The sequence below is a fragment of the Narcine bancroftii genome, unplaced genomic scaffold (assembly GCF_036971445.1).
Source record: "Narcine bancroftii isolate sNarBan1 unplaced genomic scaffold, sNarBan1.hap1 Scaffold_122, whole genome shotgun sequence".
NCBI classification, from domain to species: domain Eukaryota; kingdom Metazoa; phylum Chordata; class Chondrichthyes; order Torpediniformes; family Narcinidae; genus Narcine; species Narcine bancroftii.
In genome coordinates, this window is record NW_027211857.1 from 391,989 (window position 1) to 419,849 (window position 27,861).

Sequence of the window (27,861 nt, forward strand, 5' to 3'; positions counted from 1 at the left end):
GACCGTGTTAGGGAACTAGAGCTACAGCTCGATGACCTCAGGCTGGTTAGGGAAACAGAGGAAGTCATAGACAGGAGTTACAGCCAGGTGGTCACGCCAGGGCCACGGGAGGATGAAAGGTGGGTAACTGTTAGGAGAGGGACAAAAGAACGTAAGGTGCCAGAGAGGAGCCCTGTGAATGTAACCCTCAGCAATAAGTATGCCTCTTTGAGCACTGTTGAGGGGGACATCAAGGTTGGGGGGAGTGACAGTGGCTGTGCCTCCAGCACGAGGTCAGCCCCTGTAGCTCAGAAAGGGAGGGAAAGGAAGATGAGGGCAATTGTGGTAGGAGACTCCATAGTTAAGAGGACGGATAGGGGATTCTGCGGACGCAGCAAGGAGAACCGGATGGTGGTTTGCCTCCCTGGTGCCAGGGTCCGAGATGTTGCTGCTCGTGTCCCAGATATCCTAAAGTGGGAGGGACAGGAGCCAGAGGTCGTGGTACATGTAGGTACCAATGACATAGGGAGAATTAGAGAAGAGGTCCTAAAAAGTGAGTACAGGCAGTTAGGTAAGGAGTTAAAAAGAAGGATCGCAAAGGGGGTAATCTCTGGATTACTCCCTGTGCCACGTGACAGTGTGAATAGAAATAGAATGAGGTGGAGGATTAACCCACGTGGCTGAAGGGGTGGAGTAAGGGGCAGGGTTTTAAGTTTCTGGATAACTGGGACCTTTTTTGGGGGAGATGTGACCTGTACAGTAAGGACGGGTTACACTTAAATCCCAGGGGGACCAGAATCCTGGCAGAGGTTTTTGCTAGGGCTACTCAGGATCCTTTAAACTAGAATGATTGGGGGGAGGGAACAAAATAGTACAGAGCAGTAAGGAGAAGGTTAGAATGCAAACAAAGAAAGTTTGTAGTAAGTATTTGAATATGGATGGGCAGGTGATAGAGAAGGGAAATGCTCTGGAAGAAGATGAAGGGCAATTGGCAGGAAAAGTAAATAATGTTGTTCTTAAAGATGAGGGAAAACAGGGATTAAAAATTGGGAAATCCCTGAAATTCATATATTTTAATGCCAGGAGTATTGTAAAAAAGGTGGATGAGCTGAAGGTGTGGATTGATACTTGGAAGTATGATGTGGTAGCGATTAGTGAGACATGGTTGCAGGAGGGATGTGATTGGCAACTGAATATCCCTGGGTTTCGTTGTTTTAGGTGTGATAGAGTCGGAGGGGCAAGAGGAGGTGGGGTTGCATTGCTTGTCAGGGAAAATATTACAGCGGTGCCTAGGAAGGATAGATTAGAGGGCACATCCACGGAGGCTATTTGGGTGGAACTGAGGAGTAGGAAAGGAGAGGTTACACTTGTAGGGGTGTATTATAGACCACCCGGAGGGGACCGAGACCTAGAGGAGCAAATCTGTAGGGAGATAGTAGATATTTGTGATAAGCACAGGGTTGTAATTATGGGAGATTTTAATTTTCCACATATAGATTGGGAAACACATTCTGTGAAAGGAATGGATGGGTTAGAGTTTGTGAAATGTGTGCAAGATAGTTTTTTACAACAATATGTAGAGGTGCCGACCAGAGAAGGAGCAGTGTTAGATCTACTGTTGGCAAATGGGATGGGTCAAGTGACGGAGGTTAGTGTTGGCGAGCACTTCGGGTCCAGTGATCATAATGCCATCAGCTTCAATGTCATTATGGAAAGAGAGAAATCAGGGCCAAGGATTGAGGTTTTTGATTGGGGAAAAGCTAGATTTGAGGAGATGCGAAAGGACTTGCAGGGTGTGCATTGGGACAATTTGTTTTATGGGCAGGATGTAGTAGAGAGATGGAAGTCTTTTAAAGATCAGATTTTGAGAGTGCAAAAGCTTTATGTTCCTGTTAGGTTAAAAGGAGGGGCAAAAGGTTTGAGAGAGCCGTGGTTTTCAAGGAATATTGGAAACTTGGTTCGAAGAAAAAGGGAGGCATACATTAGATATAAGAAGCATGGAGTTAAGGAGATGTTTGAAAGATACATTGAATGTAAGAGGAATCTTAAGAGAGGAATTAGGAAAGCTAAAAGAAGGTACGAGAAAACTATGGCAAGCAGGGTGAAAACTAATCCAAAAGAGTTCTACAAATATGTTAATGGTAAGAGGAAAGCTAGAGACAAAATTGGTCCCTTAGAAAATCAGAGTGGAAAACTGTGTGTGGAGCCTAGAGAAATGGGGGAGATATTGAACAGTTTCTTTTCTTCGGTATTCACTAAGGAGAAGGATATTGGGAGATGTGGGATAAAAAAAGCAAATTGGGGAAATATGGGGAATATAGAGATTACAAAAGGTGTAGTTTTAAGGCTTTTGAAGAATATAAAGGTGGATAAGTCTCCGGGACCAGACGGGATCTTCCCCAGGACATTGAGAGAAGTGAAGGAGGAAATAGCAGAGGCTCTGGCGGTAATTTTCCAAATGTCATTAGATATGGGGATAGTGCCGGAGGATTGGCGCATTGCGCATGTGGTTCCGTTATTTAAAAAGGGTTCAAGGAGGAAGCCTGGCAACTATCGGCCTGTAAGTTTGATGTCTGTGGTAGGTAAATTAATGGAGAAAATTCTTAGAGATAGTACTTATAAACATCTGAATAGACAGGGTCTGATCAGGAGCACTCAACATGGATTTGTGGGAGGAAGGTCATGTTTGATCAATCTGATTGAATTTTTTGAAGAGGTGACTAGGAATGTGGATGAGGGTAGCGCAGTGGATGTTGTCTATATGGACTTCAGTAAGGCCTTCGATAAGGTACCACATGGAAGGTTAGTTAGGAAGGTGCAGTCTTTAGGTATAAATTTTAAGATAGTCAAATGGATTGAACATTAGCTGAAAGGGAGAGGCCAGAGAGTGGTAGTGGATAATTGTCTGTCAGGTTGGAGGCCGGTGACCAGTGGTGTGCCTCAAGGATCTGTATTGGGCCCATTGTTGTTCGTTATATACATTAATGATCTAAATGATGGGGTGGTGAATTGGATTAGTAAATATGCAGACGATACTAAGATAGGTGGAATAGTGGATAATGAAGAAGGTTTTCAAGGATTGCAGAGGGATTTGGGCTGCTTAGAAAAGTGGGCTGAAAAATGGCAGATGGAATTTAATGCTGATAAGTGTGAGGTGCTTCATTTTGGTAAGAAGAATCAGAATAGGACATATGTGGTAAATGGGAGAGCATTGAGGAATACAGAAGAGCAGAAAGATTTAGGAGTAACGGTACATCATTCCCTGAAGGTAGAAACTCACGTGAATAGGGTGGTGAAGAAGGCTTTTAGTATGCTGGCCTTTATCAATCATTGCATTGAATATAGGAGTTGGGAGGTGATGTTGAGATTGTATAAGACGTTGGTGCGGCCTAATTTGGAGTTCTGTGTGCAGTTCTGGTCGCCTAATTATAGGAAGGATATAAACAGAGTGGAGAGAGTGCAGAGAAGTTTTACCAGAATGTTGCCTGGGTTTAAGCATCTGGAGTATGGGGAGAGATTGGACAGATTGGGTCTTTATTCTTTGGAGCGTAGAAGGTTGAGAGGGGATTTGATAGAAGTATTTAAGATTATGAAAGGGATAGACAGAATGGATGTGGATAGACTATTTCCGTTAAGAGGAGGAAAGATTAAAACAAGAGGACATGAGTTAAGAATTAAGGGGCAGAGGTTTAGAGGTAACATAAGGGGGAACTTCTTTACTCAGAGAGTGGTAGCTGTGTGGAATGATCTTCCGGGAGAAATAGTGGCGACGGAGTCAATTGTATTATTTAAGAAAAGGTTGGACAGGTATATGGATGAGAAGAAGATGGAGGGTTATGGGCATTGTGCAGGGAGGTGGGACTAGAAAGGGGTGTTTGGTTCGGTGCGGACTAGAAGGGCCTAATGGCCTGTTTCCGTGCTGTAATTGTTATGTTATGTTATGTTAACTGATAATTAACTAATGGTTTAATGAATAATTCTGAAAATGAGGCCATTGTCGTCTCAAAGCATATTTCCCTTTCAATGTTTGCAATAATACTCTAGTCAATATACTTTTCTATAAAAATATTCTGATTGCTGCATAACTCTTTAAAAAAATATGTTTGGAAGTGAATATGGAATTGATTGAAAAAGATATTGAATACAAGGAAAAATATTCATTTTAACACACTTCACATGTGTCATTTATGTCAAAGGAAGACCTTTCCTTTTAATTAAATCAGCTTTAATTTTTGTCTTTAGTAAAACATAATTCAACGTACACAAATATTGATAAGCTGCATCAACCAATACCCATAAATATTTAATTTTCTTAGTCCATCTAAGCTGTGTAATCTGTTTACCAGCAGTATAATCTTCCTCTGTAATTGATAATATGTTCCTCTTATCCCAATTAACCTTATAAGCAGACATTTCTCCATATTGTACCAAACAGGTTTGCAGATGTCATAATGATTGCTGAGGATTTGTTAAATATATTAGTACGTCATCTGCAAACAAATGAATCTTACATTCCTCTTCATTTATTTTAATCCCACTAATTTTATCATTTTATCTTTTAGCCTGGGCTACCGGTTCTATCACCAATGGCGACAAAGGACAGCATTGCCTTGTGGAGCGTGTTAAATTAAACGTATCTGAAATTTGTCCATTCGTCACCATACTCGCCAAAGGATTTTTATACAAGGCTTTAACCCAAAAAAGGTAAAAAAGGTCCAAACTTAAACCTTTCAAGTATTTTAAATAAAAAATACCTTTCAACTCGATCAAAGGCTTTTTCCGCATCTAATGCCACTATCACTGATTGATACAAACAATGTCTTGACACATTAATCAACGTCAACAGTCAAACAATATTTTCAGAAGAAAATCTATTCTTAATGAAACCTGCTTGATCAACGTATTAAACGTGTCAAATACTTTGCAAGTCTATTAGCTACTATCTTATAATCTACATTTAAAAAAGAAATTGGTCGATATGAGACAACTTTCAATGGGGCTCTTTCTTTTTCCCGAACCAACACCAGCCTATTCCTGTTGGGCATCTCAGCTACTTCATTGCACATTTGCTCTTCTAGTTCCCTCTTCCCATTTGGCGGCCTATAATATACCCTTATAATAATAACCTCACCCTTCTTATTTTTTAGTTTTACCCACACTGCCTCCCTCGAAAAGCATTTCTGTCAAAGAAGGATGAACACGCTGTCGGGCGGCAAGAATGGTGTTTTTAACATCGCCATTGGGGGGAAAATGCCCATAAATGTGTCCTGCCATGTACCTATTACAGAAGAAAGGCAGGAAATGAAAAACCAGCTTCTATTATTGGCTTCGGCAGCTGGTACAAGAATGGGCCTATTTTATCTTCAAGATGACATTTTTCTTGTAGACACAAGTGCTGAGGTCCGTTTGCTCCCACCCAACCTATTTTGAAATATAAACCACATCAATAACAACACCTGGCTCTTCAAACAGCAAATGGGACTATAATTCCCTGCTTTGGCACATGACGGGTCATGTTTGGGATAGGAGGTGTGACATTCCATTGGAATTGCGTATTGGCTTCCATTGCACAACCCATTATGGGTGCAGATTTTTTAAGGTCCCATGACTTGCTAGTAGACGTGAAGTGGAGGAAATTAGTTCACGCTACCACTTTTCAAACATACCCACTGGTCTGCAGCAAAGGGAGAGTTTCCATCTCGGGGTCCAGACCCTGCACAAAGATGCCTACGCTGCCCTGCTCAATGAATTTCCCGGTATTATCTCTCCGAATTTCAATACCTCCAAAACAGTACATCGAGGGCCATTGCCAACATCTCACATTCTTTAGCCGTCCTTTATGGCCATTGGAGATGAAATATCGTGCATTGTATCGAGCCACACGGCACTTCCAATTTGTTTTGGAGGGTCGGCATTTCACTGTGTTCACAGACCACCAGCCACTCATTTTTGCCTTCAGCAAAATAACGGATCCATGGTCAGCAAGACAGCGGGTGTTTTAGTTTCTGTTGACGGTTCTGTGGGGGGGATGTAGCAGTTGTCTTGTGGGCCGAGTGGGCAAGGTTCTTTGGCATGCGCGTGAAGTCATAAGACAGATAGCTTGGAACTAATTCATTTAATTCACTGCCCTAACTGCCCACGCGTGGTGCTGCGTGCTGAGGAATGGCACATTGATCTGTGGATTCTCCTGCCGAAAGGCGTGGGACACTCTCAGGGCTTAATTTAAACCTGTGGTCCTGTGGATTGGCAGCAAACTCATAATGATGTTTCACCTTGACCCATGGAGCCCGGGACATGCAGTAAATCAAAGAAGCCTGTAAAGTCTAAATAAAGCAGTCTTGTGTTGACTAGCCTGGTGTGTGTGTGTGTGTGTGTGTGTGTGTGTGTGTGTGTGTGTGTGTGTGTGTGTGTGTGTGTGTGTGTGTGTGTGTGTGTGTGTGTGTGTGTGTGTGTGTGTGTGTGTGTGTGTGTGTGTGTTGCTTTAGTAGCTCTATCGAAGTAGCCGCTACATATATAAATATTTGGGGTGATTATCGCACTTACAGGATACTTTTCATCCATCTTACAGCCTGTGGGAAGAAGCTATTCCCCAGCCTGGCAGTCCTGATTTTGATGATGGACGTGGTTGAAGATGCTGTGCACTGCACGGAAATGGTCTTTTTACTGTTCCTTGAGCCCTATTTGAACAACACTCCCAGTAAATGTCATCTACAGAAGGAAGGGACACCCTAGTGATCCTCACAACTCTTTGCATCATTCCTGACTGATGCTTTACAGCTACTAGACCATCCAAAGGTTTAGCCAGACAGGAGACTCAACTGCACTCCTGTAAAATCTCAGGATGAGAGGCGTTGGCCTTGACCTCCTCAGCCTCCTTGGGAAGTGTAGGCCCTTCCTGACCAATAAGGAGGAGTGATTGTTTGGTGTAGTAATACGTGTGCTGTGTGGATAAGAATTTTAAGTGATTGTATTGACTATTCTTGCTCTTTAACAATCTTTAGTGGATAGAAGTAGTCATTGTACTTTAGGATGTACAATCATGTACAGATTGTCCTAAAACAGCCATTTGGCCCAGATGTTTATTCAGTCCAAGAATACTTTCGATCACAGGCAGATTTTGAACAATAACCCCATTCATTCTGCAACAACTGCCACTTAATTTTGCCAGTTGTTCAATGGTAAACTATATGGGGAAAACACCACTGTCAACTCTTCTACCTTAAAGGAGTAAATATATTGAAATGGGTAGTAGATCAAGAGATGGAAACAGTGAAATCAGACAGAGGTGAGTGGCTGCTTAAATTAGAAACATTCGTGTTCATCCTATAGAGTTTAAGGCTGCCCAGGAGGAATATAATGTGTTTTCTTTAAGATTGTTTGCCCTCACCCTGGTGAGGGATGGGGCTAACGGACATGTTGCAGGAAGGGTTCGAGAATTGATATGGTAGGTCACAGGAAGCTCAAGTTTAGATCCACAGAGCCCAGGTGTTTAGCAGAATGGCCACCCAGTCTGTATTTGGTCTGGCTGATATCGAGGTCAACTGAGTCATCCAAATGTAGGAGATTAGGATGGATGGGGTTCATGTGAAACTCTGCCTCAACTGGAAGGTCTGATTGTGGCCTTGGATGGAGGTGAGAGGAGATGTAGGGACAAGTTTGGCAATTTCTACAGTTCCAATGGGGAGTGCATGAGATGGTGGTGGTTGGAGAGGGTAGTGCCGTCGAGGGAGTCACAGAAAGATGTGCCCCTGTGAAAAGTTGATATGAGTGGAGCAGGTTAGATGTTGCAGGTTAGAGGATGGTGCTGAAGTTGGAAGTTTCCAAGGATAACGTGTCAGATGTGGCAGCTGATGGGTGGTAAGTGAGAAACCTGTGTGATTCTGTCCTTGTTGTGCCGGAGAGGAGGTGGGGTAAGGGCAGAAAGAGAATTGGAGATAAAGGTGCAGGCTTTTTCAATGACAGTATGGGGGAATTTGCATTTATTGAAGAAATAAGACATTTTGTGTGTTTTGGAGTAGAAGACTTCATCTTAGGACTGTTACAGGCCCAGGGGACCCCAAAACCTAGCAGCAATAGAAAATCACCAAGACAAATGGATACTTAAGCAAACGTAATTTTTAATTTTCTTTAAACAAAAAAAACAATCAACCTTTAACTTATCACTATTAATGTAACTGCCTAACATTAACCCCTCCTAATTCTGAATGCAGGTGTATTTAAAGTGTATAAAGTTCTTTGACACTCCTACAAGTTCACCGGTATCTATTAATTCTTATACTGTGCACAGAATTCAACATTTATGACTTTTCACCAAGATCTGGTGCTTAAAAGTAAATGGTTACCCTCCAGGAAGGCTCTTGTTGGTTTCAGAAAGGGATTTCTTGCTCATTGGACACACAAAACTGATTCCCTCTGATCAGCCACTTTGGTGTCTTGCCAAAGAAACTTGCCCCATCAGGGTTTTCCAAATGATAACCTCTTCTGCAGGTCACCATTGAGTTCTTTTTGTTTCCCTTATTTCAAGTGAAACACCATTTCTAGCCAGCCATTTCCTCTTGTATGTAAAACAAGGTTTTTCAACAGGCTGAACTGAGAACTCACAACCCATCTTCAAAATGGGGTTTCAACAAGATGCCAGCTTGCCATCTCACTCTCTCTCTCTTTTAGAAAAAAAGCCTATTTGGTGTCTCCTCTCTGCTTGCAAAAGCACATGACCTTCTTAGAACAGAAAACTTCTGAGTCCATGTATTTGTTGCTTTAAAAACAATAATCCATTTACACCTGCTTTTGAAATTATTTAGCAAAACACACAGTCATGCTCTCCTGCACCCCCCCCCCCCTCCCCACTACCCCAAACCCTGGGCCAAGTCACTGAGGGTCTGTGGATTCTCTTTCAATGCTCACAGACCAATCCAAGTCATTGGCAATGTGAGCTCCAATTTTGATATTCTGACACGATTAGGAACCCATTAGGACCCACTCTTATCCCAGGTCTGATACCTGACACCCATTTAGCCAATTTCCAACCAGTATTTAGCAATCCACAGTGTAGTGTAGGTTCCTTGACTTCTTTGTCCAGAAGCCCACAGCCTCAAGTTACCAACAGCCTGTCACCTATGTTGGTCCTTCAGTTGCAGAACCCCTCACTGGTCTGCTTCCATGGTCACTGACCCGTGTATTGAATCCTCTGCTTCTCAAATGTTGATGGGGTGTGGTCTTCATGTTTTCTTGTGCCCTGTGCTAGTCCTCTACTTCCCCAAAGTTCGCGGTGGCAAGGAAATCTAACACACCTAATTAAAAAATTTACATCTTAGAGGAGAATCTCACATGTGTGGAGGGATGGAAAGGGCATTATTACAAATTGAAGCCTAATATTTGAATATTCATGTGCCAAATTTGCAAAAGCATAGAGTATATATTTCTTAAGCTCTATGTAATTTTTTCTAAAGGAAGACAATTTTGAAATTTTGCATGTCATCTTGGCATCCCTAAAAATTTATCTGATTTCCGAGTAAGTTCAATACATTTCCACATCCCTGCTAATGCTAATTTAACAAATTTCAATTGATATATTACTAGTTTTAATTTGGGCCTTATTCCCTCAATATTTACTAATAAAAATAAAGTTGGATTTTGCAGATAAACAACTGTAACTTGTTCCAAAAAATTTGTAATTCTCACCAAAAAGATCTTGCATTAGGACAAAGCTAAGTTGAATGCAAGAAAGTTGCTACATCTTCACCACACTTCAAACATTGATCTGATAATTCTGATTTTATTCTATTCAATTTCTCTGGTGTAAGAAGTAACTGTAGAAGAAAAACGAGTTGTGAATTCCTTCCTCACTGCTGCAGTGTGGAACTCTGGTCAATAGTTCCAGACTGCTGAGTTGAAGTGAATTAATACAACTCCCCTGGATCAAGTGATCTCTGTTGCCAAATCAGCTTCCTGTCGAGCTTTTCAAATCCAACTGCCTGAGTCAACTGACTCCAGATGCAGCTTTCAGATAAATCCTTGCTGACATTTGCTACATTACTAATGTAAAAACAATTATGCTGAACTAATTTGTGTCAAACATTGAGAAACTTATATGGATCTGCCCATATTTGCCAATCAACTACAATATTCAGATCCATTTCCCACATTTGTCTATACTTATGAACTCCTCATTTAAAAGTTCCTACTTGTAATCAAGAGGACATCATAGAAGTAAACTTTTTAACAATTCCTCTTTATAAGGAATTTCTATTTCAATACAACATGGTTGGTCCCAACTTATCCTTCAAATATGCTCTAAGTTGGAAATAGCAAAAATGATTGCAATGAGTTATACCATATTTATTTCTCAGTTGCTCAAATAACATTAATTGACTCCTTTCATAACAATCTTCAACATTTATAATCCTCTTACGAAACCAGCTGTCCAGAAATTGATGATCCTTTGAAAAAGATACGAGGATTTTGAATCCAAGCCATTCTGGGTGATGTACATCCACTTACACCAATTTCATCATTTATTTTAATCCATATATTAATCAAATGTTTCAACAATGGTGTATCTTTTTCAATTCCCACTTGTATATAAATTCTTCTGCCTTTCTCTCTCCTATTTTATACATTTTAAAGGCAATTTTTCCCTTTCACAAAAAGAAGCAAGAAATCTCATTTGAGCTGCTCGATAACAATGTTTAAAATGAGGAAGCTGCAATCCTCTGAATGCAGAATTTGTTTTGGGTCACATGTAACATGGGATTCAATCAGAAATGGGTTCACGTGACGTAAACTCATGATGCAGACTTTTTTCTTAAAATGGAATACAAGAGGAGGGTTGTCTAGGTCTTTCACAGGATATAGATCACAAGATAAAGGGGAAAAGTAGGCATATTGAGTCTGCTCCACCATTCTTCCACTCACCCCCACTCCCCAGCTCTCTCCCCATTACCCTTGGTTCCTTGACTAATCAACTACCTGTCAATCTCTGCTTTAAATACACCCAATGACCTCAGTTCCACAGATTCACGACCCACTGACAAAATCAATTTTGCCACATCTGTTTTAAATTGACACCCTTTTATCCTGAAATTATGTCCCTTGTTCTAGAATCTCCTACCATGGGAAACATCTTTGCCATATGTACTATGTCCAGGCCTTCCAGCATTTGAAATGCCTCTGAGGTCCCCCTTATCCTTCTGTATTCCAACTAGTACAGTCGAAGAGTCGACAATTTTTCCTCATGCACTAACCCTTTCATTCCTGATATCGTTCCAGTAAATCATCTCTGACCTTCTCCAACACCAGCACATCTTTTCTCAAATACGGCACCCAAAACTCTAAACCTGATTGAATGGGAAGGCAATTCTCTAACGACACAAACACAACAGTGAAATGATATTATGTCTTGTTGATATTTACAAAAATTATTGAAGAGTCAATTCACAGTGATGTACAATAAATTCTGGCCTATAATTCTAGCCCATTAATGGACTATTATCATAACCTAAAGAATGAGGGTTGTTCTGAAGCTTGGTTCTGTGTTACGAGACCAGAGGATCCCAAAACCCAGCAGCAATAGATATTCACCAAGACAAATGGTTACTTAAACAAAAGCTGATTTTAATTATCTTTAAACATGAAAACAGATAACACTTTAACTTATCACTATTTTACTATTTTAACTTACTTTATCTAACTTACCCCCCTACTAATTCTAAGTGGACGTGTATGTAATGTGTGTGTAAGTTCAGAAAAGTTCTTTGGTTCACAGTCCAATCTCACTTCTCATTCCTCCAAGTCCACTGTTTGCAGGCCATTCTTATACTGTGCACAGAATTTAACATTTATCAAGTTCACCAGATTTTGGTGCTCAAAATGTGAATGATTACCACTGGGAAGTTTTTTGTTGGTTTTCAGAGAGAGGTGTGTTGTTCAGGGAAGCATTAGTGTTTTTATGACTCAATGTACCAGCATCTGAAGTCCGCTATCTCTTCAGAAAAGCTCTGATAGCTTTAGCATGGAACAGAGCTGAACCAGGACTTTGCAGGTATTTAAGGGAGTGTGTGTGCAGGGTTTGTTCTAGACCAAAAATCTCACCAAATGACTCTGCTTGAAATCAAGATTCAAAGCATTTTGAGGAATACAACAGGAATTGTTCAACAAGAGCCTGGTTTTCCCTGAGGAGTTTTCTTTCAATAGTGGAAATGATTTTTTTTTAAAGCCCATTAATCTTCCTGATACAAATCTTTGCATTTAACTTTCAGGTTGCTATCTGTTGTTAACTTGGAGGCCTTTAATGGGGTGTCTGGGTGGAATCTTTGCTTTAACCAAGCAGTTCGCTTGCAATTTTCCAGGTGTAGGATGCGGTGCAGTTGCTTGCAAGTTTAGCAAGTGGGATTATGATGTGAAACTGCAAATCACAGCGTCATTTTTGTTTTTGAAAATGCAAATGTGAAAATGTTAACTTTGGTCTCCTTGGTTTCCTTAAGTTTACAGAGGAGACGTTGGGTCAAGCTGAGAAGACAGAGTTGGATGCCCATTTGGCGTATCGGCTGGGCAAAGCAGAAAGCACAAAACAAGGGACTGAAAAAATAATGAAGCAGACTGAAGTGCCGTTGAACCAAACCCAGGTAAAGAATTTAATTTTGTGCAGCGTACTTAAGAGACCAAACGATTTGGGCTTTTAGTGGTGACCTATTTAAATGAACAAAATCTGATTAGAATAGAAGTTTATGGAATGTTTGGGAGTTGCCACAACAAAATGGAGCATATAAATTAGATGTTGTAATTAAGATAAATGAACAATGCAATGAGCCTGGTGTCACAGTATCTGCCTCCCTCTACCGTATATCACCATTAATCCTTCTCCCCAATATGAACCTGATATCACAGTATAGACGAGAATTTATTGTACATCACTGTTAAACCTTCTCACGACAGTGAATCCGGTGTCAGAAGTATCTGTCAAAGTTAACTGTACACCACCTTCAGCATTCTTCCCACTCTGAACCCCGTTTCACAGTATCTGCCACAGTTTATCGTACATCACTTTTAAACCTTCTCAGTACTGTAAACCTGGTGTCACAGTACCTGCCACAGTTCATTGAACCTGACTGTTAAACCTTCTCATGAATCTAAATCCTGTCTCATAGATTCTGTCTCTGTCTATCGGACATCAACGTTAAACTTTCTCCCCCCTGTGAACCTGGTGTAATAGTATTTGTCTCAGTCTACCGTCCATCACCGTTTAACATTCTCCCCACTGTAAACCTGGTGTCACAGCATCTACCTCAGTCTCCCATACATCACCCTTAAATCTCCTCCCTACTGTGAACCTGGTGTAAATGTATCTGCAATAGTGTTATATGCATCACTTTTAAACCTTCTTCCCACTGTGAGCCTGGTTTCACAATATCTGCCACAGTTTATCGTATATCACTTTAAAACCTTCTCAGTACTGTAAACCGGGTGTCACAGTACCTGCCACAGTTCATTGAACCTGACTGTTAAACCTTCTCACTAATGTAAAATGGTGTCACATTATCCTTGTCACACCTCCATACATCACCGTTAAAGCTTCAACCCACTGTGAACCCGGTGTCCACAGTATCTACCACAGTTTATCGTACATCACTGACACAAATCCCTACTGTGAACACAGTGTCACAGAATATGCCTCAGTCTACCGAACATCACCATAAAACCTTCTCTCAACTGAGAAACCGGTGTCACCCGATCTGCCACAATTTATCCTCCATCAATGTTAAACATTCTCCCCACTTTGAACGCAGTGTCACAGTATCTGCCTCAGTCTCCCATACAGGACACTTAAACCTTCTCCCCACTGTGAACCTGGAGTCACAATATCCGCCTGAATATACCTTACATCACCCATAGACTTTCTCTCCACTGTGAACCTGATGTAACAGTATCTGCCTCAGTCTCCCATCTATCACCATTAAACATTCTCCCCACTGTGATCCTGTATATGCCAGAGTTTATTTATACATCACTGTTAAACCTTTTCACTGCTCTGAAACCGGTGTCACAGTTTCTGTCCCAGTCTACTGGACATCAGCATTAAACGTTCTCCACACTGTGAACTCAGTGTCACATTATATGCCACAGTTTATTGTAGATCTCGTTAAACATTCTCCTCACTGTGAACCTGGTGTCACAGTATCTGACACAGTTTATCGTACATTAATGTTAAACATTTTCACTCCCGTGAACCCATTGTCTCAGTATCTATCTCAGTCCACCGTACATCACCGATAAAATTCTCCCCCCAGTGAAGCTGGTGTCAGATTATCTGCGTACGTCTATCGTACATCACCATTAAACATTCTCCCAACAGTGAAAACAGTGTCACTTTCTCTGCCACAGTTTATCATACAGAACTGTTAAACGTTCTCCCCAACGTCAACCCCGTCAGTGTCATAGCATCTGCCTCAGTTTCTCGTACATCACCAGTAAACCTTTTCCCCACTGTGAGGCTGGTTTTACTGTACCTACCACAGTTTATCGTACATCACCATTAAACCTTCTCCGCACTGTGCACCTAGAGTCATGGTATCTACCTCAATTCACCATATATCATCATTAAATCTTCTCCCCACTGTGAACACAGTGTCACAGTATCTGTCTCAGTCTACCGTACATCACTGTTAAACCTTATTCCCCACTGTGCACCTGGTGTCACATTATCCACCACAGTTTATTGTACATCATTGATAAACTTTCTCATTGCTGTGAACCTGGTGTTACAGTATCTGCCACAGTTTATCGTACATCTCTGATGAACCTCCTCTCCAGTGTGAACCTAGTGTCACAGTATCTGTCTCAGTCTACCGTACATCACTGTTGATCTATCTCTCAACTGTTAATCCAGTGTCACAGTATTTACCACATTATATTGTACATCACCGTTAAACCTTTTCCCCACTGATGACCTGATGCCACAGCATCTGCTGTAGTTTATTGTACATCACTGTTAAACCTACTAATTACTGCTGTGAAACCAGTCACACAGTATCTTCCTCATTCTTCTGTATAGCACCGTTCGCACATCTGTTTTAAACCTTCTCTCTTCTGTGAACTAATTTTCATGGTATCTGCCAAAGTTTACCATACATCACTGTTAATCCTTCTCACTACTGTGAACGCGGTGTCACTTTATCTGACCCAGTTTAATGTACATCACTTTTAAACCTTCTCCACACTGTGAACCCAGTGTCACAGTATCTGCCTTAGTCTCCCGTGTATCACCATTAAACCTTCTCACCTCTGTGAACCTGTGTCACATTTTGTGCCAGAGTTCGTTGTACATCACTGTTAAACCTTCTCCCCACTGTGAATCTGGTGTCACAGTATCTACCTCAGTCAACCATACATCACCATTAAACCTCCCTTCTGTGAACCCAGTGAAATAATATCTGCCTCAGTCTCGAGAAAACACCATTAAAATTTCTCCCCACTGTTTACTCTATGTCTCTGTATCTGCAACATTGTATAGCGTGTCACCTTTACACCTCTTCCGCACTGTGAACCTGGTGTCACAGTACCAGCCACAGTTAATTGAACCTGACCGTTAAACCTTCTCACTAATGTGAACCCGGTTTCACAGCATCCGTCTCAGTCTCCCATACATCACACTTAAACCTTCTCCCCTCTGTGAATTCATTAAAACAGTAAATGCCCGAGTTTATTATACATCACTGATAAACCTCCCCACTGTGATCCGGGTGTCATAAATCTGTCTCCATGCACTGTCTTCTTCTTTGGCTTGGCTTCGCGGACGAAGATTTATGGAGGGGGTAAAAAGTCCACGTCAGCTGCAGGCTCGTTTGTGGCTGACCAGTCCGATGCGGGACAGGCAGACACGATTGCAGCGGTTGCAAGGGAAAATTGGTTGGTTGGGGTTGGGTGTTGGGTTTTTCCTCCTTTGCCTTTTGTCAGAGAGGTGGGCTCTGCGGTCTTCTTCAAAGGAGGCTGCTGCCCGCCAAACTGTGAGGCGCCAAGATGCACGGTTTGAGGCGTTATCAGCCCACTGGCGGTGGTCAATGTGGCAGGCACCAAGAGATTTCTTTAGGCAGTCCTTGTACCTTTTCTTTGGTGCACCTCTGTCACGGTGGCCAGTGGAGAGCTCGCCATATAATACGATCTTGGGAAGGCGATGGTCCTCCATTCTGGAGACGTGACCCGTCCAGCGCAGCTGGATCTTCAGCAGCGTGGACTCAATGCTGTCGACCTCTGCCATCTCGAGTACCTCGACGTTAGGGGTGTGAGCGCTCCAATGGATGTTGAGGATGGAGCGGAGACAACGCTGGTGGAAGCGTTCTAGGAGCCGTAGGTGGTGCCGGTAGAGGACCCATGATTCGGAGCCGAACAGGAGTGTGGGTATGACAACGGCTCTGTATACGCTTATCTTTGTGAGGTTTTTCAGTTGGTTGTTTTTCCAGACTCTTTTGTGTAGTCTTCCAAAGGCGCTATTTGCCTTGGCGAGTCTGTTGTCTATCTCATTGTCGATCCTTGCATCTGATGAAATGGTGCAGCCGAGATAGGTAAACTGGTTGACCGTTTTGAGTTTTGTGTGCCCGATGGAGATGTGGGGGGGCTGGTAGTCATGGTGGGGAGCTGGCTGATGGAGGACCTCAGTTTTCTTCAGGCTGACTTCCAGGCCAAACATTTTGGCAGTTTCCGCAAAGCAGGACGTCAAGCGCTGAAGAGCTGGCTCTGAATGGGCAACTAAAGCGGCATCATCTGCAAAACCTCCCCACTGTGATCCGGGTGTCATAAATCTGTCTCCATGCACTGTACATCAGCATTAAAGCTTCCCCCCACTGTGAACCTCATGAAACATTATCTGACACATTTTATCATACAACACTGTTAAACCTCTCATTGCTATATAACCATATAACCATATAAAGCACACAAAAGGCCAGTGTGGCCCTACTAATCCATGCCGGAACAAAATCTCCACCCTCCTAGTTCCACTGACCAGCACCTGGTCCATACCCTCCAAGTCATCATCCAGTCTTTCCTTAAATGTAAATAATGTCCCTGCTTCAACCACCTCCGCCGAAAGCTTATTCCACATCCCAACCACCCTTTGCATGAAGAAATTTCCCTCTCATATTCCCCATATAATTTTCCCCATTCAACTCAAACCATGGCCTCTGGTTTGAATATCTCCCACTCTTAATTGAAAAAGCCTATCCATGTTGACTCTGTCCCTTTTAAAATCTTGAACACCTCCATCAATCCCCCCTTCAATCTTCTATGCTCCAGAGAAAAAAGCCTCAGGCTGCTCAACCTTTCTCTGTAACTCAAACCCTGACATCCTGTCAACATTCTCGTGAACCTTCTCTGCACTCTCTCTATTTTGTTTATATCCTTCCTATAATTTGGTGACCAAAACTGCACACAGTATTCCAAACTTGGCCTCACCATTGCTTTGTACAATTTCATCATAACTTCCTAACTCTTGAATTCAATACTCCAATTTATGAAGGCCAACATTCCAAATGCCTTCTTCACCACTCTATCTACCCGAGTATCAACTTTGAGGGTACTATTTATCGTAACTCCTAAATCCCTTTGTTGCTCTGCTCTCCTCAATTGTCTACCATTCAATGTATATGACCTATTTAGATTTGCCTTTCCAAAATGCAACACTTCACACTTATCTGTATTAAATTCCATCAGCCATTTCTCAGCTCATTCCTCTAGCTTTCCTACATCTCTTTTTAAGCTATGGTAATCTTCCTCACTGTCCACAATACCACTAATCTTTATATCATCTGCAAACTTACTTATCCAATTCACCACCCCTTCTTCCAGATCTTTAATATATATAACAAACAATAGTGGACCCAGGACCGATGCCTGAGGAACTCCACTAGTCACCGGCCTCCAATTTGACAAACAATTTTCTACCACTACTCTATGACACCTCCCATCCAACCATTGCTGAATCCATTTCACTACCTCCTTATTTATACCTAATGCCTCTACCTTTTCACCTAACCTCCTGTGGGGAACTTTGTCAAAAGCATTACTAAAGTCTAAGTAGACAACATCCACAGCTTTCCCTTCATCAACCTTTTTTGTAAGCCCCTAGAAAAACTCTATAAGGTTTGTTAAGCATGATCTACCCCTGTCAAAACCATGCTGACTACTACCTATCAATCCCTGTTTTTCCAAATATTTGTAAATGCCATCCCTCAGAACACTTACCATTAACTTACCCACCACAGACGTCAGAACTAAGTGGGAAGGAGGATGCAGGGCATTCGATAGCAGGACATTGTGAGAGAATGGATTCCTCGAACTCTTGAGGGGAGAAGGTGCGGATCGATCCATCGGTTTAGGTGGCGCAGGGTATAGACATGGCAGCTGACTGGAATTGTCAGCGGGTTACTGAGACCTGGGAGAGGAGGGGAAGGAGGGTGCAGTAGTATTCTGACGAGAGAGTGCTGAGGGAGAGGCAACATGGGTGGAACCTCAAGGCAAGGGACCCTTGATTGTTTGCAAGGATGGGATTTGTAAATAGATATCCAGCACAGAGCCTCTTTGTCCCTCTGCCATCAGGAAGGAGATATGGAGGAATAAAATCGGGACAGCCAGGCAGCTTCCTCCCACAGGCCATGAGATTGACAAGGTAACATGAGCTGGCTGGGAGCAAAGAATGAAAAGGGGGAGAGGAATATGGACTGATTACAACAGCTCAGCCAGCAGGAGAGAGGGGCTGAAGGGCCTGTTTCTGTGTTGTCTATCTGGACCAGCATTTTGAGTTCAAGCTTAAAAAACCCAACCATTTTTTAATTTAATAATAATGGTACAGAATGAATCAAGAGACAAGATGTCTGTCCAGCAGCAAGCATCGAAGGCACTTTCTGAAACGGAGGCTCTGAAACCACAGGGAGATTCTGGCTGGAATGAGGCCCGACTTCTGCTAGAAGGAGGAGAGGAGAAGCAGGGATAATGTAGGGGAAGGGAGGGGGTAGAGATACCTTCCTCCATTCACCTCCCCTTTCCTCCACCCTGTTCCCTGTCCTGGGTAAACTTGTACCTCTCACTTTGTTCGTTTGAGATTGGTCACAGTGTTTGAGCTACCATAAGAAAATAGACACCCACACTGAGAGCAGTTCAGTTTAAACAAATGTTTATTACAAATTCAAAAGCTGATTTCAAACTAAATTATGCAAGCCCTTCCCAATTATACTTATCAACGCCTGGACTGGTCCCAACTGCCGAAGCAAGGCAATGACTGCACACGTGTCATAGGTTGTCGGGGAACCGATAGCAGCTTCTCCACCTCCCTCGAGCGGGACGTTAGCTGGACTCTAGAAGTTCTTCTTGCTGAAAGATGTTGCCACCTCTCGGAGAGTCTCTCTCTTCAGCAGCGGGACCATGGCTTATATTACCCAAAAACTGCTTACCCAAGCACCTATTCCCAGCACAGTAAGAAAGATAAGCGAGCAAGCTAGCATGCTAGGCTTCTAGCAAATAACAATTTTCAGCTTATCCCTTTGAATACAATGGTTATTTTGCATCAAGGCTAGGCCTCTGACAGTCTGTGACCAAAACAAGCAGGAAGATTAAATGTTCTTGGTCTACAGATGTCCTTTTGTCAGATAACTGCATCTCTGGCCCCTCGGTGGAATTTAGCTTAAGTCTGCTGATTCTAAAAAACAAGCAGGTTCTCAGTCTTGCAGAAGCAAAGGTTGCAAAAGTAAAAAAAAACACGGTTTAAATCTTCCATTACATTCCCCTCCCAATTCCCCTCCCCATTTCCTTCCCCCGCTCACTTCCCGGTTCCTCTCCCTCTTCCCATTCTCCTACTCCTAACTCTAACCCCTAACAAACCCTAACCTTAACACTACCGATACCCCCTATCACTACTCCACGTCCCTTAACGCTACCCCTACCCCGTCCCCTAACTCTATCTCTACCCCTACTCCGTCCCCTAACCCCAACCCTAATACTACCCACCTTCCTCTACCCCAAACACTCACCCCACCTCTACCTCCTACTCCTACCCCCTTCCCCTAAACCTAATACAAACCCACTTCCCTGAACTCTAAACCTAACCCTAAACCTAGACCTAATCCTAGCCCATGTCTCCTAACCCTAACCATGATGTTGTTAGAAATAGAAGTACCTTAACTGAAATTGCTCGAGACAAAAATTGAGAACAAAGAACATTTATTATAACAACAATGCAAAGTTGTGTGCTTCCCCTTATCCTGGGAATACACACACACACTGGGGCTCACCCAACTTTTATACAGTGAATTTCAGTATAGGAATACCCTCCCCCTTACATTCTTCTGCCCCCTGGATGGGTTTGGCATAAGGCAATCCTGCCTGCCTACGTGCTGTTTCTGTGCACTTGGAGTATCCTGTCAGTGTCTCATCATGTTATTGTCCTTATTCACACCTTCCTGATTCTCGGAGCTACAGTCCCTTCATATGCAGAGTTCGCTAATCCTGTCTAGGGTTGACTAATTTAATATGTATAACTTTGTAAATCTATGTAAGGTTAACTAATTATATATGTAGAACTTGGTACTTCTGTCTAGGGCTAGGAGACCCTTATCTCATCCAGACGACCTCTACTTCCTACATTCTATTATTCCTTACCTCTCCTTATCTTATTCATACGGTGGGCTCACTGATCCTGTCGAAAAGACTAGAAGATTCTTATCTGACAGAGGCTGACTCTGCTTCCTGCATTCTAATTTCCATGCTTAGCCTGTACATACTGGTTTAATCCATCACTCCACATGTCTGCACTAGTTTCCCCATCTTTCATATTTTATGTCAAGTTTCCTCATCTCTCACAATGTTACCTCTATCCCGGTCCTTGCCCTTACTCTCATCCAACCCAAGCCTAAACCCTACCCCTATCCCCTACACCTAACTCCTTCCTCAAAACATACCCCTTACCCCTATCCCATACCCACACCCCCAAGCCTACCCCTTACTCACCCCACTTCCATTACCCCCTTTCTCCTACCCCCATTCCCCTACCACTCCTTCCCCTAGGTTAGGGTAGTGTGAGAGATGGGAAAATTGATCTAAAATTATGAACATGGAAGAAACTAAAATTCATCAGTTAATGGCTGTAACCAGTACAAACAGGATAAGCTTGGGGGTTAGGATGCAGGAAAGCAGAGTCAGCACGATTAACATAAGAATCTTCTAGTCTTTGTGACAAGAGCCACCATAAGACTAAGAAAAGGAGTGGTAAGGAACAATAGAATGTAGGAAGTTGAGGTAGTCTGGATCAGATAAAGGTCTCCTAGCCCTGGACAGAAGTACCAAGTCCTACATATCTAATTAGCTAACCATACACAGATTTATACATATGAAATTAGCCAACCCTAGATAGAATGAGTCAACTCCGCATACCAAGAGATTGTAGCCCCGAGAATCAGGAAGGTGTGAATAAGGACAATGACATGATGGGGCACCCACAGGATACCCCCTGGTCCTCCAAGTGTACTGAAACTGCACGTAGGCAGGAAGGATTACCTATGCCAAACCCATCCAGGGGGCAGAAGAATGTAAGGGGGAGGGCACTCTGATACTGAAATTGACTGTATAAAAGTTGGGTGAGCCCCAGTATGTGTGTGTATTCCCAGGGTAAGGGGAAGCACCCAACTTTGCATTGTTGTTGTAATAAATGTTCTTTGTTCTCAATTTTTGTCTCGAGCAATTTCTTTAAAGGTACTTTAATTTCTAACAAATGGGGGCTCGTCCGGGATCACACTCCCTCCACTGACAGAGTACCCCGACGACGAGAGTAGGTGCACCCCGGCTGATTCAGCTGGACTCACGGGCGACGGGTGGCTGGTCAGTGGAAGAAGCGAGTGATATCCGAGAAGAGGCATTGAGAACAAACGACGGAAGGAAGCGCGCTAGAGCATTGCTACTGGAACACGGTAAGAGTAATTTTACTTGTTTATAAGTATGGGAATAATGAGTAGCAAGGAAGAGAGTCCTGGTTCAGGATGTGAACACCAGATAGCTACGTACAGCCCGCTTGGGTTGATGTTATCTGAGTGGGGCACGGGAAAGACCCGTGGGAAAGACAAACTGACAATGGTCGGGTATTGTTGTATTGAATGGGTTAAATACCCGGTTAAAGGGAGCTCCGTGTACTGGCCAAAGTTCGGATCTGAGGATGAATGGATGTGTCAAGCTTTGAACGTCTGGCTCTATCAAAACCAGAAAGACAATGTTGAGAGCAGGGAATATGCAGCCTGCTGGCTCAAGGGACCCATTGAACAACTGGTTTTGAATGAGAAAGAATTCAGGGATAAGAGAGAGGAGGAACCTTTTGTCCCTGAATCACAGGGTTGGGATGTGTTACATTCCCTCCCTCCACCTTATGTTCCTCCTATGCCGGCTCCTATCTTTCCTTCCCCTCCTATGACCTACCCTTCTGCACCTCCCCCTCCTCCCCCACCACTAGAGAAGAAAGAGGAGAACCGGAGTGGTATGGTGACTCGCTCACAAAGCGCTCGATTACCACCTCCGTTGACAGTAGAGGTAGAACATTGTAATTCAGAACAGCGTGAGATCCCTCAGGAAGAAGTGGCAGAACCCTGCGATTCACTTCTCAGGGAACAGGAACACAAATCTAAGAAACCAGAAATTAGCTGGATGCGACCCCTGCGGGAGGTTCCCGTGGGAGAAGGTCTGGGGTTCGTAAATGTGCCCCTGACCAGCACTGAAGTACGTAATTTCAAGAAAGAATTAATCTCCCTGATAGAAGATCCCCAGGGATGTGCCGAACAGTTAGACCAATTTTTGGGACCAAATATATATATAATATGGGGGTCTCGACATAGAATCCCCAGCAGGGGAACAATTGGTACTAACAGGTTTTGTTACCAACTCAGCCCCAGACATTAGGAGAAAATTACAAAAGACAGAAAATTGGCATGAGCAGGGAATAACCCAGCTTCTACAGATCACACAAAAAGCATTTGTCCAGACATCTGAGGATAAGCAGAAAGCAAAGGCTAACATTTTGATGCAAGCAGTTAAAGGAATAGTAGATGAGTAACATGAAAAAGGCAGGGACTGTGTGCCAGCTCCTCAATGTTGGGAGAAGCGTCGGGAGTGGGAGAGTAGAGACCAGAGATAATTTCATAAATCACGACTTCCCACTTCAGTCACTGACCAATATTGATTAAAATTCATGCTAAAAATTAAATGTCATAAATGATCGTTTTTCAATACTGTAGAATTAGCGAATTTAACTACCAGTTAATTCCAATTTATGAAATAAATTGTATTCAAATGTGATTTTGCACAGGGAGTACTTGAGAGTTGAGTGATGTTATAACATTTGCAGGGAGAAATGTTTGCGCAAATAGGGTGAGTTCTATACATCTTAACTTTAAGTGTATGTGAGATAAAGAAAGGATCTGATGTGTAAAGTGGCTGGATCAGCCAGTTGAAGGGGGAGTGTGCATGTCCCTTTAAGTGCACTGTGGCACTTGAAACTGAGGCTCCAGGCTCCTCTCTTGCAGTTAGAGGTATTTCTTCTACACATTCAGCAGTCAAGGTCCGTGAGTTTAAAGATCACCCACCTCTGGAGAATAAAGATACCTCTGGGGATTCCTATGGGGATTCCTATAAGTTTAATCATTCATTTCTCTGGTGCATTTTCCTCCAGAGTGAAATTAATGCCTCAGCACAATTTCTCTGTATTGCCGCTGTTATTTAATTCATGATAACTTTCCCCATTCATCAGGTTTATATTTAAATCCGGTAGTGTGGAAGTTACATTGTAAATAATCACGGAGGTAAACCCTGCACGACTGGATTCAGCTTAATGGAGAAATAAACCTGCGAACTGGTCTATGGTGGTGTGTGAGTACTGCAATAGGTGGAATATGATTTACATTGGTGGCATCGTTCAGAACAATTGGGCGCATAGGAATAATAATAGCATTAATTACTCACAGATCTTGTACCTGATACTATTCACTACGTCCCGGCTTCAGGACTGGGAAATTGGCATGGTACAGAGAAATTGCCATGGCACCAATATTTCTTGATTCACTAATGACTCCACAAGCTCCAGGATTCATGCAGCTAAACTTTAAGTGCAATATTATAGAAACTAGCCGGTACTTAAATGATTGTGTGTGCAATCAACATTGCAAAAATATGAAAGGTAATACAGGTGCTCCCCTACTTATGATTTTACGATGACACAATAGCATGACTGTCATTTACTTTCATATAATGTGTTAAAGGTCATCACAAGCATCATTGATTTTTCTAATAAACTTTGATAATTTCTCTAAGGTGAATTTTTTGTAGCCTCGTTGGTTAATCACATTTTCGGAAAGCTTACAGGGACTGTTGGGAGAGAGCAGGGTAGTGAGATCAGTATGAGGACTGATACAGTGCTGTTAATGTTAGACAAGGTACGTCTCCAATTAAGATTTTTTTTCAACTTAAGCTGGGTCTGCTGGAACGCAACCCTATCGTAAATTGAGGAGCACCTGTGATGTTCTTCTATCTAAAGCCAGCTTTAGATAAACTCTTATCATTCTGACAAATCCAGGTCTAAGTCTAATTTTCCTCCAGCCTTTGAGCAAGCGCTTCCACTGCTGCATCTTACTGATCACCTCCTCACCAATGAATCAGGAGACCATGGTGTATGGCACTCACTGCACAAGCAGTCTGAAAATGTGTACAAGCCTGTTCAACTTCATTTTACAAAATCAACAATCGGTTCCAGGCTCCCCAATGCTCTCTGTGGAGAGAAAATTGCCAGATTTTTACCCTTTTAATGCCCTTGGTTATGTTTGCCTCTTCTCAAAGATTACATGGCTGCACAGAGGAGCAAGGCTGAAAATGCCTTGAAGTAATCTGTTGGCTGCACTTGTGACCTTTAGTCAGAAAATGCATGGGCTCTTGTCTCACTTTGGGTAGTGCAGCGGTTAGTTCAACTATATTACAGTGGCACTGATGAGTACATGGATGTGAGGGGATTGGAGGGTTATGGGCAGGGAGTAGGTAGGTGGAACTAGTTGGAGTTTCATGTAAATCGGTGCGGACTAGAAGGGCCAATATGGCCTGTTTCCGTACTGTTATTGCTATATGGTTATTATATGGAATATGGTTGTGAGCTGTGGCACAAGGCATTTTACTTAAGGCAGAACTAAAGGTTGAATATGTTTCAAGTTCTCTTGCAGAGGCTCTTGTGCTACAATGTCTGTTATGTACTCTAACAAATTGGAGGGTTGTGCCCCATACAGACAAGCAGCTCCAACTGCATTTTAATAAGGTCTAACATATTCAAAACCCATGCAAATATGGTTTGTGTTTCATTTTACAATTTTTACACTAACACAAAGGAAAGTCAGATTGTTATTCATTTTATTAAAATCTAGTGATTGGTTATATGTAAAAGCATGGCAAGAGGATCAACTAAAACCTGCCTGGGATGGTCCCTGCTGTGTACTTTTAATTACAGACACCGCAGTAAGAACAAGAGAGAAAGGCTGGACCCACATTCAAAGAATTAAACCAGCTTCTGAACCACAACATCACGACACACAGATTCAACCCTCAACCTGGCGTGCAGTTCCTCATCCTTCAGACCTGAAACTTACACTGCGCCGTGACAACGTGCCGTAATGTTACATTTATTGTTGTATTTTTTAACTGTTTATACATTTATTGTTGTATTTTTAACTGTTTATTTTTTTAACTGTTTATTCATTTATTGGGGTATTGTTTGTTAACTGTTTATGTCACTTCATTACTCGCTATGTTTTAAGTCCTCCTGGAATAGGGGCAGCAGAGGTTACAATTGTGCTCCTTTAGAATGTAGACAGGGCATAGATTTAATGTATAGTCATAGTGGGATATGGGTTAACAAGGGATTCCAATACGGACCAGGGGAACTGAACAGCTTTAGTGGAGTACATCTAATTTGTTTCTTAGCCTACACAGGTATTAAAGACAGAAGTTTTGAGGCGATAGCACAAAGGACATGGTGGGACAAAGACAGACAGAATGGTAGTCAGGATTGTACATGTCGCAGAGAGAGAGTTAATACATATGCTAATGTACACAGACAGGCTGCAACTCACAAGTTCAATTATACCCATGCTAATGTTAGCAGACAAGCTGCAACACACAGTTAAATCACAAGAAACAATCGCCCCAGCTTGGTCTCTTTTCATCACCCCGTGAAGGGGAGCACCAGTTACCAACAACGTGAGCTGCTTGACACTTTAATATCAGGCTCCAGACAACCTTCGGAGATCGCTGGCCCTAGGGTTCGGGGCTGAAGAGGACATCAGATACTAGCCACAATTCAACGGAACCGCCTGACTACTGCTACTCGTTCGCTGCTGAAGGCAGCGTTTCTCACAGACTTCGTCAGGACAATGCTTACAAAAGTCGGGTGGTTAAAAGACACTGCTTCAATGTTTCAACGTGAATCTGCCCATGCCCATGTTCAGACGTGGCAACTTCGGACTGATGTGGGATGGACTAGACTCTTTACTGAGAACTGGAGCCTGATACTCACAACCCTAATAAGCAGCTGGACTCGCTACTCTGACCTTCATGGTGCTCCCCTACCTAAAGACTTTACACAGGTGTTACAATTCGGTTATTGACCAGCTGGGTAAAACTACACCTTACACTTGAAAGATCAGTATTACTGATCTAAAAGAAAAGTGAGGAAGGGGGGTGGGGGGGGATCAGTCACACTGACACTAGTAACCAAAGATCAGTAACACTGATCATGGTGAAAGATCAGTATTACTGATCTAAAAGAAAAGTGAGGATTGTGAGAGATGGGAAAATTGATCTAAAATTATGAACATGGAAGAAACTAAAGTTCATCAGTAAATGGCTGTAACCAGTACAAACAGGATAAGCTTGGGGGTTAGGATGCAGGAAAGCAGAGTCAGCACGATTAACATAAGAATCTTCTAGTCTTTGTGACAAGACCATAAGACTAAGAAAAGGAATGGTAAGGAACAATAGAATGTAGGAAGTTGAGGTAGTCTGGATCAGATAAGGGTCTCCTAGCCCTGGACAGAAGTACCAAGTCCTACATATCTAATTAGCTAACCATACACAGATTTATACATATGAAATTAGCCAACCCTAGATAGAATGAGTCAACTCTGCATATCAAGAGACTGTAGCCCCGAGAATCAGGAAGGTGTGAATAAGGACAATAACATGAAGGGACACCGACAGGATACCCCTGGTCCTCCAAGTGTACTGAAACTGCACGTAGGCAGGAAGGATTACCTATGCCCAACCCATCCAGGGGGCAGAAGAATGTAAGGGGGGAGGGCACTCTGATACTGAAATTGACTGTATAAAAGTTGGGTGAGCCCCAGTGTGTGTGTGTATTCCCAGGGTAAGGGGAAGCACCCAACTTTGCATTGTTGTAGTAATAAATGTTCTTTGTTCTCAATTTTTGTCTCGAGCAATTTCTTTAAAGGTACTTTAATTTCTAACACCATCTTCTTATACAACCTCACCATAACTTCCCAACTCCTATTTTCTTTTTGTTAATTAATGAAGGCCAAGATGACAAAAGCTGGCTTTAGATCCCTGTCGTCCTGTGACACCACTTTCATGGAATTATGCAACTGTGTTTTATCTCTTGCTGCCGATTTCTATAACTTGGCTGTTCAATTTCATAATGTTGGCTTCTGGACTATTTTATTGTGCCCCTTGATCTAGAGAGTTCTGGCAGAACAAAGCAATTTTGTTTTCTTTTGTCAGGTCAAATTTTGTCACATTGATCCAAAAACAAATATTTTCACCATTCCTTCATTTCAGATTCTCTGCAGCTGTCGTATTGAACCTCACAGT